Source organism: Periplaneta americana, chromosome 6 (genome assembly GCF_040183065.1).
Source record: "Periplaneta americana isolate PAMFEO1 chromosome 6, P.americana_PAMFEO1_priV1, whole genome shotgun sequence".
In the NCBI taxonomy this organism is placed as follows: Eukaryota; Metazoa; Arthropoda; class Insecta; order Blattodea; family Blattidae; genus Periplaneta; species Periplaneta americana.
Window position 1 is genome coordinate 104,315,411 of NC_091122.1, and position 16,511 is coordinate 104,331,921.

The window sequence follows — 16,511 nt, forward strand, 5'->3', positions numbered from 1 at the left end:
CGTGAGCACAGTAATTTGATGCAATTCAATCGAATTAAATTTCTTGAACAATAGATTTAACGAAAAATTTGGCCTTGAGCAACAGACATAAAGAAAATTCACTTAAATTAACAGCGTTTTTATTGTTTTGTAACAGAAGCATTTCTCGGTTCTTTATGTTGCTTGTTGTGTAATATCTGGATTTTATTGCTGACTAGTTGATGAAGTGTCACATAATTTTCATAACTTATTCTTCAGTTGTCATATTTCAACGCACAGTTGGAAAAACCTACAGTTTCTTCTCAATCCTCGTGAAAGCCTGAAGTCTCATACATCCTTTTATTTCCTTCAGAATTCTAAATGCAATAAATTGCAAAATATTTAGGCTAATTTAACCAAAATTGGTTTGGGTGAGAACAAGTTGTTTAGTGTAGATAGAAGAATGAATTCACTGTAGCATGCACTGACAAATTACTGTGCACGCTTGTAAAATGGTCTTTACCCTAGCCGGGCGTCGAGCTGACGACCGTACAGGCGACTTCCCGGCTCCTGTGCTGCATGCACCGACCAATGAACTCGCCTGCGTCCACCTTGTTGGTTTATTAATTTCTTCGCGTGCAGTGTTGCTCGGCTCCTGCTCTTCCCGATAGGCTACTGTTCGCTCACGCAGTCAGTCTAATAAGTAATAACCGTGCATCGCGACGTAGCTAACAAACTTTAGATCACAATCGGACTTCGATCTTGTAGTTGCGGCCTCTCGTTTGATTCCATACAAGTTTACCATTTATCCTCAAATCGATAACATATGAAGTACAGTAGTTTAAAATAGAGATAAGAAGGGAGGGAGAGATAATCCATATAACTCGGATCTGGGTATGTGTGTAGGAAAAACAGGAATAATACTGAAATACGCATGCAAATATTCACATTAAACGGTGTTATGTAAATGTCACATACAGCACTTCTCTCATTATTCATATTATGCGGCAACTGCCAAAACTACTATTTGCATGTGAACTTGTTTCATGTGAAATGTGCGCAACTACTGTCTGACATAGATTCTACCGTCTTTGTAAATGCTTTAGACTTCATAATTTTGACATAGTTGTACCTAACTTGTCCTTTAGTGCGAAGCAGTAAAAGAAAAGAAAAAGACAGAAAGAAAAGAAGAAAAAGAAAGAGGTGTTGAGTTCTATATCCTCATTATATTTTTTCTTTTGCGAATGGGAAAAAGTACTCCAAATCTTATAAAGAATTGGCTATTTACAGGCGGGTTTCTCCACCTCAGGTAGCAGTCATTTTCTACTTACTTAACTGAGAAATAATGTTATTTTTGAAATCTGTAATTGAAGAGCTCAAATGCAAAACAAGTTATATCCCCAGAAAAGTTTTCTCAGAAATAAGCAAAATGTGCCAGACAGTATATTTATAGTGTATTTTATAATCCTTTTTTATCATCCAATTCCTTCTATAGTAACAAGATTTTAGAGCAAATATTGGCCTTCAATATTCTTCCTTCATCAAATTATTTAAATTTAAAAAGTGGATATGACTTGATTTGCACAGATCTGCGTGTATAACTTGTTTTGCACTTAATCGTATGTGAGTAGATATTAATTTTGAATTTACTAGTACTGTAAAAATATTGAACAAAAATATGGTTATGACTTTAAATTGTACATATTATTTTCATAATATTTTACAAAATTACTGAATATATATATATATATATATATATATATATATATATATAAGATTGTCTGCTGAAATTTTCACATGAATAAAGACCTAATTTTATGATTACCAATGAAAATTATACACATAGTTGTCATCATTGCAAATTATATACATTATTTTCATAAAATATAAAATTACTGAAAAATATAGCATTTTTAAGACTGCCTGCTGAAATTTTCAGAAGAATACAGACTAAATTTTGGCTACATTTTTAAAATGAGTAACAAAGTCCTTTCCAGACTTTAACCAATATTCTGTTCTTTTGGGGAATTTCTACACATGCTCTACAGGAGTTTCAAGATCAACACAATTACAGTTCTCATTGGGTTCATCATGGTCTTTCCTAGCTGCTGGCGTTGACTGTAATTCCTTGTAGGTCAATCTAGGATCTTCTCTAAAATTCAGTCCACTTCTTGCAAGAAAATTATGAACACAATCTACTGTGATTATGAATATCCCTTATCTTGAGTGCAGATATCGGCCTCGAAGTATTTGTTGCTACAGGCGGGCGCTGCAAATGACCACATCCTTTCTTAAGTAGTGAAACAGGAGAGAACTGTCATTGAAGAAAAACAGTTATTGATAGTTTCTTGTACTGTTTCCCTGTTTACTGTCATAGAAGCAAATGGGTCACTATACCTGACTTTCTTTCTTCTTTGCCTGTCTGTTTCATTACGTTTTCTCTTCCTGGAACCCATGTTTCCTTCCCCAACTGTCACCATATCTTCCATATTTTCCATTCTCTTGCCACTCACGTAAATACAACAAATTCATTTTCCTCTCACCACATTGACTGTTATAACGGTAGATAATAATTATTAAAATTATTTAAAGTAGTAAAATTAAAAAAAAAACCTATTGCACATTACGTTAATAAAACGAAAGAATGGATATAATTTAAACTGAAGCAAACAGCTTTTTGGAGTAACTTGTTTTGAGTCAAACGCAGATTTTTTATCATCCTGTCAACTGGAGGATATAACTTTTTCTGCATAGAATATCACACGTATAGACACAGGGAACCCCTAAGGTATCAGTAGCAGCAAGAACTCGATTTAAAAAAAAAATGGATATAACTTGTTTTGCATCTGAGCTCTTCAATTTATTATTGGTGTAATGCACGCGAAAAATCATAAAGAGAAGCTTCGTATTATTTTTTTGCTATCTACATTAAATCGTTGGTAATTCATTCCTTCATAGTTCTGCCCAAGGGCAGATCCTTCACGGCAAACCCAGCATTCTTCAATCTTCCCTCTTTTCCGCCTTCCTCTTAGTCTTCGCATACGATCCATGCTTAGTGAATGGTTGACGCCACAATTGCAACAAGCTGCTATCGAAGACATTGTGGTCCTGCAAAAGGATGGAGCACCAGCACATTTCGCATTGCAAGTGCGCCGATACCTGAATACGACCTTCCCCAACCGGTGGATTGGAAGAGGATCTGCAGATAATCAAGCTCCTTTTGCCTGGTCTCCACAAAGTCCCGATCTAGGTTCATCAAGGACAAAGTGCGAAATCACCGCTATAACACAACAGCATAATTACGAGCAGCTATGGAAGATGCCTTCAATGAAGTGACCCTTCATTGTCTCCGCAAAACATCTGCCCGGACATGGCGCAAAATTAAGTTGTGCTATGAAAATGAAGATCTTCATACCGATGTCTTGGATCGTTAAACTATCAGGTACATGTCCATATCAATCAATCAATCAACCATGCCCAACCTAGTGTCGTAATACATGGGGAGTAGGCTACGCCCACTTTGTGACCTCTCTGTACATCTGTTCTAAGCTTTGGCATAAAATGTCTTACCGTTGTAGTAAAACAGAAAAGGTATAGATGAGAAACTATAATTTTTAACGCCGCAATAAATATTAAACATGTTTGTCATTAGTAATAATTTATTACGTTTCATATATATATATATATATTCTATCATGGTCCGTAGAATTTTGTATATCGTCGTTGTTTTTATGAAATCTGCTATGTGACAGTAGCCCTACAGAAAATAATTTTTCAGGGGAAAGAAAAATTTAATTAAATATCAATAGGCCTACACAGATCCTCGATGATGCCATTTATATTCATGATATCAACGTTTTCTACCGAATTATTTCATATTCTTATGTAGGACCATTGATTTTAATTAATTTTTTCTTCCTCCTGAAAAATTATTTTTGTACTGTCACGTAGGAGGTTTCATAAAAACAACGACGATATATTAAAGCCGTTTTTTTGCCTCTGATGGTTCGAAAAACGTAGACTTAAAAGTAATAATACTGTGGGCCTACATATAAATTCGGCATAATTTCCAAAAAGTAATAAGCAATTCACCGGAATGATATTTCCTAATAATTACATAAGCACTTGTACGATTAGTTTCAAATGAAAATGGAGGAATGAATTATGGCTTTTGTAATATTAGGCCTACTCGTAATTGTAATTTTGTTATATCCATTGTGCTTAGTCCACACCTGTGGAGTAACGGTCAGCGCGTCTGGCCGCGAAACCAGGTGGCCCGAGTTCGAATCCCGGTCGGGGCAAGTTACCTGGTTGAGGGTTTTTCCAGGGTTTTTCCTCAACCCAATACGAGCAAATGCTGGGTAACTTTCGATGCTGGACCCCGGACTCATTTCACCGGCATTATCACCTTCATTTCATTCAGACGCTAAATAACCTGGATGTTGATACAGCGTCGTAAAATAACCCAATAAAATAAAAATAAATCCATTGTGCTTGTGTTTCAACTACGTGTTACGCAGCAGCCCATGGAGGGTAAAGTCCATGTCGACTGTTGGCCTCAAGTCCATTTGCCTCAGCAGAAGTTAACGGTCATCCAACAAGTACGGAGGTAACGTGTGATTAGCACGATGTTCTCCATTATAGCTGGCTTCGAAACCGAATTTCGCTACTCACTATAGCTCCCTAAATTTATCACGATGTTCGGTGAGCATCGGTCCCATACACTGGCCATAGTTTCATGAGAAAATTTCTTCTCCCATGAAGACAGGAACCAGAGCTCATTTCGCAACTCTAGTCCAGAGCTTCCGTTATAAAGTAAATGAATACAATAACATTGAATTAACTCAGTATTTTGTCTTCCGAAGTTGCTTACTTCTCGAAGAATCTTATAAATCCAATTTATATCACAATAAAGTTGTTGTCTTTTTTGTGCTAATGCTATAGCCTACTTCTTTGTTTGGACCAGTGCGACCTGCCGTTGTTTGAATAATTACTTCTGGTAGGTTTTGAGCACATTCCCTGTGTTAGCGCAGTGCAAAGAAGTAGACATTTCTGTCCTTATCTATGGCTATCAGTTTGCCAATTTATATAGATGTTCTGCCATATCCCATGTTTTATAGCTCCACTCCTACAGTCAAGTGATGAAACGGAATGGACTGCTTACTTGAGTCGTTAAACGCAGGAGGCAGGTCTCTAAACAATAAAAACTTTCATTTGGTCACGTCTACAAAAAATGAAATAAAATTATAAACATAGAGACCAGGTGAATTTACTCGCTTATGACATATTGAAGAATATTGTCTGCACCTACGTACAATTTTCTTTTGATGAATAATTCTTCAAGGAAGCATATTCAAATACTGTAGGTGATATATTATATTATTTTTTAACTTTCCCACAATTGTCTTTCGTTAAGTAACAATACAGCAGTTTCCCGGAAGGCTAGAAGTATTATATCTTTAACCAAATGACTTTCTGTCCAGGATACTTTGTTTCTCATTAACAGCTCAAAATAACTATTAACCAATGCACCGTATTGTTTTCACTTGAGATCATTATTTTCCTCATACGTTATATCTACTAAAAACTTTCTATGGAACAACAGTAACGTCAACACCTGTGGAGTAACGGTTAGCGCATCTGGCCGCGAAACCAGGTGGCCCGGGTTCGAATCCCGGTCGGGGCAAGTTACCTGGTTGAGGTTTTTCCGGAGTTTTCCCTCAACCGAATATGGGCAAATGCTGGGTATCTATCGGTGCTGGACCCCGGACTCATTTCACCGGCATTATCACCATCTCATTCAGACGCTAAATAACCTAAGCTGTTGATACAGCGTCGTAAAATAACCTACTAAAAGGTAATGTTAAAGAAAGAAGACATTTCTGGAGTTAGCATAGCCATCTTTAATATTCAGATGTGAGATTATTATTATCATTATTATTATTATTATTATTATTATTATTATTATTATTATTATTATTATTATTTGGATGCAGTTGAAATGTGGTTTCTAACAGCTGCTGCAGAATGTACATTGGTAGAAAAGAACTGTAAGAATGAAATAAGGAATTAATTAAACTCAAAATGTATGTGACTTAAACCCTAGATCCCTATACCCAGATTGCTCGGCGTTACAGGCTTTGATGGTAACAATTTTTGTCAGGTTTACTATGCTGCCATCTAGTTGGTACATAAGGAGTCACTTCATAACTCCCATTTGAATTGCATTAGCGACTGTACTGTCATCTCGTGTTCGTTTACGGTGGACGGGTAGCGATCCTGGTGGTTGTTCTCTTCAAAGTACAACCGATTTTAACATACGAATGAGCAATCTATATATGATCTGGGCTTAAACCTTATACAATTTAATTAGAAATGATGCATAACAATAAAGCAACGAAAACACAACAGTCAAAAATAGCATTGGCTTGTAGTGTGAAGGACAAAGCACAATATTGGAAGCTTCAGAAAAAGATAGTGACAAATTTTGGAACAGAAATAGACAATTGAGTGTAAACATTATTATTATTATTATTATTATTATTATTATTATTATTATTATTATTATTATTATTATACATTTGTGTGTCAAGTAAATAGAAATTAGCTATATTTCATTCAAGTAGTGTTATTAGTTTCCAAGATTTAGGAAAAATGTTGCTTTTTGTTGAAGAACTAAAAGTTTAAATTATATTCACATTTAATACAAAATACATCTATTTGACTTTTTTGTACTTTCTAAAGTGCCTATTTGTTATATGAGTTAAAAATGATTACTATTGTGTTATAATATGTAACTTTCTTGTGAAATTCATACCTTCTTAAACTTCGTTGGATGAGTATTCATCAAGAAGGACTTGCTGAAACTAAATTGTTTTCCAGTACTAATATTTTCAGGCTTAAGGAGGTTAGGTTTGTAGTTCAGTGAACAGATTTTGCATTCTTATTAGAAAACATTCCCCTCTCACAACATTCCAATTTCCATTTCTCTATATAAAGGAATGAAAACACGAACGGATTCATCCATTCATTAGCAAGTCAGCCAACCAGCCAGGCTAATCAGTCTGCGAGTTTTACTTGGGAAACAATTTACGATTCCGAAGATAGAGTCTAAGCAATGCTGCACAGTACGGGAGTGACTACAAAACATACCGTGGAAAAATAGTTCCTTGCCAATATTGTGAAATTTTTATATTGTTTGTTTAGTCAACTGTCCGAAGACAGGTCTCAATCTCACAAGCAATACCAGCAAGGCACCACTTATGAGGCAAATAGACCAAGAGATAATGGGGTAAGGTGTCCAGTCTAGGTTAAAAAAATTGTAATAAAATGGACTTTAATGATTAGAAGGAAAATTATGTAAGGTGTGGATTTTTCGTTGCGCTTCCTTCAAAACGTAAATTATTCGCTTTCAAGATTACTGCATAAAACGTTTTATAACCTATTTGCTATTTTGGAAAACATAAGCTGCTCATCCGTTTGTTGTGCCAATACATTTGCCTCCTCGGATCTGAAAGGTCTTTAATGACCTACATAACAAGGAGGCTATGTTTCGAAACAATTAATTGCTGTTTATTTTAGTTGTGTAAATTATATTGATGACTGCTAGGCGAAGTTGGAGGTCATAGTTATGTCCTTTATACAGTATATTTTGTATTGTGTTGCGTTATGTTTCAAGGAAACGTATAAATAAATTGAGTTGTAATGTCACTTGTGCATAACAAATTAAACAATTTTAAAAAGAAAAATTATTTTCTATTTCAATAGTAAGCTACACATTCAATGGTTGATTTAAAATAAACACATTTCACATAGAAAATGGGTCATTCCACGAAAATATCAATCTCCGTGTCAATTTTCGAAATTATTCAAACAGCATCAAACTCTCTACTTTTCGGATATGAGTGCCGTTTTTGCATGGGAAAATTGTTATTAAGGAAAATCTAAACAATTGTAGTAGAAGTAATTTATATTGTGAAAGTTGACAAAAATGCATTCTGTTTTAATGATAATATAATACTTAGGAATTATGATTTAATAACGGGACCAAGTTCACAAAGAACTTTAAGCTTTCTTTATCAATATAGTGCTCGTTTGATTCGAAAATCTTATGGACTACGTTTCAGTCGTTAATATCTAAAGGTAACTCTAGTGCGTCCGGAACGAAATTAACATTTTTTTTATGTAAGGTAACCGTTGTAATTTTTTTCTTTGAACTGTTTTCCCTCTTAGCAAATGTAATTTATCATAAATTATAGATAGGCGATTTTTTTTATTTTCCCCCCATTTAAGGGTACTTATAGTGAAATGAAAATGGGTCATGTTTAGAAAGAAAATTCTGTATTGATTTTCGAGACATAATAATTGTGTTGTACTTACGTATTTATTTAAATGAAGTAGTATAAATGACATCATGTTAATGCTGTAATAATATCATACTTCTGACACCCCCCTCCCCCAAATTCAACTTGTTCATTCAAGGTTCGCAGTGTTCAAGTAAATAAGGCAGGTTCAATAGTGGATTGGCTTGTTTCCAACATGTCATCGAAACCAATAAAAAATCCAAGGAAACTCGCATTTAAAGAGGAATGGGAGGAGAAATACTTTTGTTGTGGGTTAATTCCGCATCCATAGTGAAAAATGCGTAATGTTTAAACTACTTATCAAATAATGGAAAAAAAAATCAAGTGGAAGAAAACAATAGGCCAATATATATTAAAATAAATTAAACTGGTCTTTATCTTACCTTAGTCCACCGTTCGTCTCTACGCGCACTGAACCATTGCAAATTTTTGAGCGTAAATATAGTTTACCTCGTGTTGATACGTACGAGTATATTAATTCGGAAGAATAGCTCTTTAAGTCGATCTGGTTGGCGAGTTGATATAGCGCCGGCCTTTATGCCCAAGGTTGCGGGTTCGATCCCGGGCCAGGTCAATGGCATTTAAGTGTGCTTAAATGCGACAGGCTCATGTCAGTAGATTTACTGGTATGTAAAAGAACTCCTGCGGGACAAAATTCCGGTACATCCGGTGACGCTGATATAACCTCTGCAGTTGCGAGCGTCGTTAAATAAAACATAACATGGCTCTTTAAAGAATAGTATCATTCCATCCTTCCGGACATGACGGTGAGAGAATATTTTTTGGGTCAAAGCCGGTGCTTACTTTAATTTTCATGCTATTTTTGGGGGAGGAAAACATCGCAGATGTTCTCGAATCTACCCTCTTTCGGTTGAGACCAAAAAAAAACGTATTTAATGAACTTACGACGAAAATTAGTGTGAAACTTGCGTTCCAGACGTAATGAATTGCTTTCCGTCTGCGAATTATTTACGATGAAAAACTATGGGACTTTACTCAGTTTTCAGTTTATTCTAATACTTTTCGGAACTTTATACCAAAAATATTTCGCCAGAAAATAAAAGAAGCGTGCGTTCCGGACGTGACGGGAGAAATTCGTTCCGGACATGACGTCCGAAAATGCACTTACAAAAGTTATAAAATTTTATGTATTTCGTAGCATACAATAGACTAAGAAACACTGTATATTACGAAATACATACAATATTATAACTGTTATAAGTTTAAGCCTATGTTTCGAAATATAGATCTATAACATTTTGTAATTTTTATAAGTTCATTCTCGTATGTCATGTCCGGAACGAATTTCTCCCTTCATGTCCGGAACGCACGTTTCATTTATTTTCTGAGGAAAGTTTTTTTGTTATAAAGTTCTGAAAAGTGTTACAATAAACCTTGAAGACTAAATAACGTCCCATATTTTTTCATTTGAAAAATCATAAATAATTCGCAGAGACAAAAAGGACAAATAAGTGTATCTAAAATACATCATGTCCGCAAGTTTGACATCAATTTTCGTCGCTACTTCATTATTAAAACTAAATTATTTTTTCTAAATTGAAAGAGAATAGTTTCGGAAACATCTACCACCTATTTTCCAAGTAAGGGTCAATTAACATAAAAAATGTGTCTCAGCATCATGTCCGGAACGATCGGAATAGAGTACCCAAATTTAATGAAACATTGTTTTATCAGGCAGACTAATAATGGTTAATTCTGAAGGCCTAAATGATATTTTTATATCTTATTTACTTGAATATGAAACATATTTTAGGTGCTTAAATTTGTTTTTTGGAATACCTTTCTTTTTCTTCCTTATTTAATTATGTTTGAGTTTCTATTATATTAGTTTGATGGTGTTACTGTCCGAGGTCTAGATCTTATGGCATATATGAAGGGCGAATAGTTTCTTAGTGAAATTAAAGAACACAAAATCTTATTCAAGTTACAGTGTAATTTTATAGTCGAAGGCACACATAGTATTGTCATTGTGGAGTCCAGTCATCCTTCTGAAAGACTCCTTTGTCGTTTTTTTATTTGTTCCACGCTGAGATCTGCTTACTGCTTTGCGACTCTTCAGGCGGAGCTCAACAAGCTAACAAGAGTTTTGCCAGAAATAAAAAGTGTTTTTTTTTTCTATTCATGGTTTACACTTGTGTCTTCACTTTCATGTTTGCGTACGACTCTTCCGGCAAGTTTTGTCTTGTTTGACATGCGCTATATAAGTTTTGATCGCGTTTCTTTCCGTGAAATCGGAGCGAGCGCCTTGTTAATTAGCAACCATAAACAAAACAAGGTGCCTACGAGATGTGTGTGATAACTACCGCGAGTGACTGACCGGCCGACGGAGCTGTGAGCGACAGATTTAGCAGCGAGCTCGAGAGGCCAACGCACTCCAACAGAAACAATTGTCGCCATCTGAAAACGTGTTTACACATTTCGACGTTCGTAAGTGCATTCATGTACGCTTAAATGGGTATGCTCTAAACTTTTAACATTTTCATCAATTCAGTGAGGCTCTTTAATATAGGAACAGTTGCGAAACGAGTTGCATGCACAAAGAATTTGGAAAAGAAATAATTTCTTTAAGTCGATCATTATGCTGAATATTAATCCTTCAACACAGGTTTCCAAACTGGGGGTCGTATAAAGAGTTGAGGTGGGTCACGAGATGATTTACGAAATAAAACAAAAAACGCGTTATTAACATACACTTTCTGTGTGTTCAGAAACATAAACTACTTACTTATGGCTTTTAAGAAACCCCGAGGTTCATTGCCACCCTCACATTAGCCCGCCATCGGTCCCTATCCTGAGCAAGATTAATCCAGTCTCTACTATCATATCCCACTTCCCTCAAATCCATTTTAATATTATCCTCTCTTCTACGTCTCGGCCTCCCCAAAGGTCTTATTCCCTTCGGCCTCCCAACTAACACTCTATATACGTTTCTGAATTCAGCCGTACGTGCTATATTCCCTGTCCATCTCAAACCTCTGAATTTAATATTCCTAATTATGTCAGGTGAAGAATATAATGCTTGCAGTTCTGCGTTGTGTAACTTTCTCCATTCTCCTGTAACTTCATCCCTCTTTGTTCCAAATATTTTTCTAAGCACATTTTTCTCAAACACCCTTAACTTCTGCTCCTCTCTCAAAGAGAGACTCCAAGTTTTACAACCATACAGAAGAACTGGTAATATAATTGTTTTATAAATTCTAACTTTCAGCTTTTTTGAGAGCATATTGGATGATAAAAGCTTCTCAACCTAATAATAACACCCATTTCCCATATTTAATAATAATAATAATAATAATAATAATAATAGTTTTATTTTCCCTGGGAGAGTTAAGGCCATCAGGCCTTCTCTTCCACTCAACCAGGATCAAATCACATACAAAAAAATACATACCGGTATACAAATATTAACTTAAAAAGAATAATAAACATAATTAAGTAAAAAAGAGCTCTGCTTAGCTGCAATTTTGATATTATCTCGGATATTGTTCCACACGCTATTAACATCTAACTCTTCCTCAGCTTCGTCAGTAGTTGCTAAAGTAGCAAACCTATTTGAAATAAATTTCAACCTCATAACGTTGTTTAGTTTCCTCGTCCTTTAATTTCAGAATATTGAATCTACTAATATTAGCTTGTTGCTCTACTCGCTTGGCTACTGATAGTCTTTCTCTTAATTCTCCAATTACCAAATAATGGTCAGAATTACAGTCTGCTCCCCTGAAAGTTCGAATGTCTACTATACTAGTGTGCCTTCTTTTATCTATCAAGATGTGATCTATCTGGTTATGTGTCATTCCGTCTGGAGAAGTCCACGTATATTTATGTATATCCTTATGGGGAAATGTTGTACTCTTGACAATTAAATTTTGTGGTGTGGCAAAGTTGACTAATCTAACTCCATTGTCACTACTACTTACGTGTAGGCTCTCTTTTCCAATTGTTGGTTTAAAAATATCCTCCCGTCGTACTTTAGCATTGAAATCCCCCAATAAAACTTTCATGTGATATCTAGGTAACTGAACAAAAGTGTGTTCCAATTCCTCAAAGAAGCTATCCTTTATATGGTTGTAATTACGATTATAAAAACAATTTTTTAACGATTTTTTATAAAAAAAAACAAAACAAAAAAAAAAACCCGCAGATTTTTTTAATTTTTCAGCATTATTTCTTGTCTGAAATCAATTTCTTTCTTCTCCAGAATAATGTGTTGTGTTTCGTACTGACTTTGACATTTTTTTTACAAATAATGTATATATTTTTTACTTATTAAACACTGTACTTCACCGCCATGTTCATTATATAAAAACTGAACCTTCTACTTATCATTAAAATCTGTATTGTAATCTCACTTGCGATCTGTTGTGGTCTGCAACGTATGTTCTGTACACCCATGTGCCTCAGGTAGATAAGCTCCGCGCTTATGGAGAGAGCTTAAAAAAAGCTCGCGCTCTAAAATACTAGTAGGTATCGCATCCCTGTACTAGAGCGAACAAATATTTTGAGAAGTGGCCTGGGAAAGGAGAGAGAAGCAGCAACGATCCTGAGTCATTCTGGTGACGGATTGTTAAAACAAAACATGTTGAGCGGTTACATAATTTAAGTACGTCTCCTTTATTTTGTGCAAAGTTAACTGAACGCAGAAACAGGTGTATTCTCTATACAGTTAAACACAAGATATCGTTTTCAATTAACACTTTTTGAAAAAGAAAAACTCACGTTAATCTTACCTACAAAAGCTTGTCACAGGTCGAGGCTGTCTGAAACGAGTAATTTATAATTGTCTCAAAATCAGGATAGAAGTCTATGACAGCTATGAATGTTTGGCAGTGGTTGTAAACTCATACCATGCATCTAATTTTGCACATGACCTGGAGTCCTAGAGGAATTTCAGCAAACCAATTTAGAGATCGGTAGTAGGAAACTACTACTTATTCTACTTGAGCGCTTTCTCAAGGTCAACAATTAACGTACAATATTTATGTAATTATAAGTCTCAGTATACTCACTTCTGGCATATGACTTAATGACCTTATAAGATGGGACGGCATAATTCCTTACGTACTGCAACGCAAATAGGCTTATTTATACATCTTAGTCGAAGCAGTTGCATGTCATTTATTTGCATCTAGTTCATCAGCTGATTCCGACATCCGCGGCATTGCGCATACCTCTCCAGCCTATACTAGAATATTATTCCCTGATGACGGTTTTCCATTTAGTTCTCTTGATTCATCGATACTCCTAAGAGATAGTATTTCATTGCGCTATGTATCCGAGTCATCTAGAATCATCACCACTGTCACATCTCTGGTGTAAAACGTAAATTGAAAATTATGTCAGATCCAGAAATGGGAGTACTGAATGAACAACAGAGCACAAAGAAGCCTCAGAAATGAGATTGTTTTTGCTTGATAATGAACCTAATTAAATAAGAATCATTTAAGATGTATAATAGCATTTGTATCACAATTCATTCATTCGTAGTTTTCTGCCCAAGGACAGGACTTTCACTGCAAACTCAGTATTCTCCAATCTTTCTTATTTTCTGCCTTCCTCTTTGTCTCCGCATATGAGCCATATAGACTATCTTAATGTCGTTTATCATATGATATCTTCTTCTGCCTCGAACTCTTCTTCCGTTCACGTTCCTTTCCATGCATCCTTCAGCAGACAGTTTCTTTTCAGCCAGTGACCCAACCAATTCCTTTTTTTCTTCCTGATCAGTTTTAACATCATTCTTTCTTCATCCACACTTTCCAACACAGCTTTATTTCTTATTTTGTCTGCCCATTTCACACGTTACATTCTTCTCCATAACCATATTTCAAATGCTTCTCTTTACTTCGTCGTAAAGTCTTTATTTCTGCCCCACGCAATGGCACACCACACAAAGCACTTCACTAGTCTCTTCCTTAGTTCTCCTTCCAAAGGTCCGTAGAAAATGCTCCTTTTTCTATTAAAAGCTTCCGTTGCCATTGCTATCCTCCTTTTGACTTCCTGACAACAGCACATGTTACTGCAGAGTACACCCGAAGTTTTCGAAGATGTAGCTGTTGTAAACGTCATAAAAATATGCTAAAGAATTGGTTGGCCCACATGAATGGAAAATAAGAGTAACTATGTACATAAACGAGTGGAGGAAGATCATAGAACAACCATTAAGCAGGTGGAAGGACCAGTTCTAAGAACATAAATCTTGAAGACGGGACAAGCCTAAAATTTTAAGCCTTGTTGTTATATGTTACTAGTATTATTATTATTATTATTATTATTATTATTATTATTATTATTGTTATTGTTATTATTATTATTATTATTATTATTATTATATTAGTGTTTTCATTGCTTCTGAGCTAAATTGCTGGTAGTCGTTAGAGACATTTATTGCACTGGTGGTTAAAATTTTTGACTTAATCGAGCGACTTCGCAAACTGAACTTTAAAATATTCGCACCCAACGCATGACATGATTAAGAGTAAAACTTGAAAAAATCTTCAAGTTATTTCAGGAGGACGTAAAAATAATTTCACTTGGGAAGGGACGTTTCCTGGGAGTGCCGCATCGCCAGTTTCGGGGAGGAGGAGGATTTGTGTTACAGCGTTAGACGTAGTCCCAATTCACCAGTTGTGGAAAGCGGTGATGTTTGAAATGACAATTGATCTTTCTTCGTCTAGTAATAAGGTTTATGAATGTTAACTATCCATATTTTGTTATTTTGAATATTGCATTTCAATTTTCTTTGGTCAATTCTTTTTCTTTGTATAGTATAATATGGAGAACATATATTTTACAACTCAGAAATATTCCTTGTGTATTCTGTAGTCGCTTACGTGATGATGTTTCTTTCTATAAAACAGACCTACTTTCGATTCCCGGTACTGAAGTGGAGATTTAACTCTCGCCATGCGATATTTATGTACCGGTAGCCATTGTTATGTCCCTTGCCTAATTTGTGTTTTACGTTGTCTTCGCCATGATAACCTAGTGACAATGGAGTTGCACTAATGCTTACCTAGTATTGGTTGAAATACGCACAAAATGAAAATGATATGGGCAAAGGTCTCTAGCTATGGAAGTTATCCTTTTGTTGTTACTATTATTATTGCATTATTGTTTATGCTGAGATGATAATGGTGATGGTGACGACGACGGTGATGATGATGATGATGATGATGATGATGATGAAATATTCATTTAGAGATTTTATGAACGCATGCATTTTCAGAATTCCGAATTCCTTGTAAATAAATATTTTTTCCATCCTATTGTATATCGACGTCGTAGGACATCATGTCAACTGATGCCCATAGGCGCAAGCGCTCGCTTTAGAGCTCAGGAGAGCCTGAGCGCTTTATAGCGGAAAGGAAAGAGACAGACGAGAGAGGTAGTATACTCGTATGCCGCTTGGTCGAGCTATATACAGGGATAGACAGCACTGATTCAATGGATAAAGGGAAGAGAACTTATTAAAACTGTATCCATGTTAATTTTTAGATTTGTCTGAGAAGTAGGCCTATAACTGCATTATAAGAATGTAAGTTTTAATTTTAATGCTCATTTTTCACAAGCTTGCTTTTTATTCAAAAGGAATATTTTCTCAACTTTTTTTTTTTACAGAAAAGTTACATTTTCAGATATGTTTATTTTGTAGCCTTACAGGTACTGAAACAATGTTTTCGTAAATCTGATATATCGTAAATACGTATTACTGGAGATAGTAGATTGAAACGTTTGAAAATATTCGTATGGGAAATGTTTGTAAGGAAATAAATTAAGAAAGCAACTATTGTTACATTATAAACAAAAGATGTGTACCCATGTGTTGTAAAAACGTCAGCTCTATAGCTTCAGCAGATTTCGAGAAAATAATTTAATATTCTGATGATAGAAAGTTGGGCACCAATATCACTTTTAAAACATACTGCGATAAGAGTTTTCTTATGTAATATTGGTTACAGTTATTTCTTTCTTTCGGATATCATTTTCTTTATGAATGATGTGTTTCATTCACTTAGTATAGTGTAGTTGCACTACTATTCAATTTATGTGAATATTCCTTCTTAACTCTTTATTATGTTATTAACGTTTAAAACACAACTGCGATATTAAGAAATTAGTGTTAGTATTTTTGTTTCACGGACAATGTAGAAAATATAAAAAAAAGAAGCC

General features: G+C 35.1%; 1 protein-coding gene across 9 annotated transcripts in view; it reads left to right on the forward strand.

The window, feature by feature from the left end:
• Asator (tau-tubulin kinase asator) overlaps positions 1–16,511 on the forward strand; it is a 323,859-nt gene that overhangs the window by 31,773 nt on the left and 275,575 nt on the right. The window lies entirely within an intron of this gene.